The sequence below is a fragment of the Arachis ipaensis genome, chromosome B04 (assembly GCF_000816755.2).
Source record: "Arachis ipaensis cultivar K30076 chromosome B04, Araip1.1, whole genome shotgun sequence".
NCBI lineage: Eukaryota > Viridiplantae > Streptophyta > Magnoliopsida > Fabales > Fabaceae > Arachis > Arachis ipaensis.
In genome coordinates, this window is record NC_029788.2 from 130119320 (window position 1) to 130121002 (window position 1683).

A 1683-nucleotide genomic window follows, 5' to 3' on the forward strand; every position below is an offset into this window, starting at 1 on the left:
TTTATATAAAATTATTGTGTAAAAAAATATATTATTAAAATAAAAATAAAATATCCATTCATAAATATAGCCAAACGATCACATTCATATTATTAATTATATATGCTATGCATGTTATATCTATGACAATATTTAGATATTTTAGATATATATAGGATATAAATTAATTGATTGATTGTGACACTCTTCCAATGGTGTTACTAATGAAGAATAATATTGTGTTCAACGGAGTAAAAAAATATATTATTAAAATAAAAATAAAATATCCATTCATAAATATAGCCAAACGATCACATTCATATTATTAATTATATATGCTATGCATGTTATATCTATGACAATATATATACCATTTAGATATATATAGGATATAAATTAATTGATTGATTGTGACACTCTTCCAATGGTGTTACTAATGAAGAATAATATTGTGGTAGCTTCGTTCAACGGAGTGTACCTAGTAAAATGCTAAGTAATGAATCTTCTCTCGTGAGGAAAAAGAAAAAAAGTAGTTGGTTTTGTGATAGCTAAGTGCACATTATTGGATATCTATATATATACATGAAGATTGATTAATTACTTGGTGAACTTGTGATAGATCTTTTTAAGAGTGACGACAAATTAAAGAATAATGAATTGAAGCCATATATAGTTATAGATCCTTGAAACCTACGTTAATAATTAATCAAGTTATGTACACTCAAATTCTTGAAGCTTATGACCAATAAACTCATCACTTTTCACTATCACCAAACTATACATATATGTTAGGAATATAAGTAGGGGAGATCTATATATTGATTAGATGATGCATGCATGCATGTCAAATTGATATTGAAATCCTATATACAGTCAGCAAATTTGTATAAATGTTAATTCATATAAATACTTAGAGAGGACGCAATTTCTTAACTATCACTATATAATATACGGTAAAAATTTAGGTAAAATTAACTTTATATAAAATTAACTGCATATGAGTTTTTATCATAATAATATATATCACAGAATCAAATTAAAAGTTCTTGTAGGGTGCATTATAATTTGATATTAAGGATGCACATGGTCCGATACAGTCCGAAGACTTAGCTCGGTTTTGGACATTTTAGAAGCTAATTTGGTGTGATTTTACTGGGTTTAAAACCGGATAAATATCTCAAAAATAGATTCGGTTATTATTTAGTATCGAGTCCAGATCAAGACAAACTCGACTTCACCCGATCCATGTGTAGTAACCTAAAAAAACTAAAAAAGTTATATATGTTTTAAAGTAATTTTAATGTTATGTTATATTAATTATAAGCTTATTATTTTATTTTTAATCTATCACACTTGTTGAATTAGAAAATAGATTAAAGAAACATTAAATTAGAATTTATAGATAAATTCAAATTCAAATATGGATATCAACTTTTCGATAACAAATTTTTTTTTTATAAATAAGTGCATCATAAATAAATTTTTTTTATAAATTATTGTTAAAACTTTAAAGATCTGATTTTCACTCGATTTAAATCCAATATAATTGTAGTCCAAAAATATTTAAGTTTTATCGGATCTAAAATCGGGTTAGAATCTAAAAAATAAACCCAATATATATTTAAAGCTAAATCTAAATCAAAATAAACCCAATTTTATCCAACTTATTAACATCTCTATTTGATATCGGGATGGAAATATAAT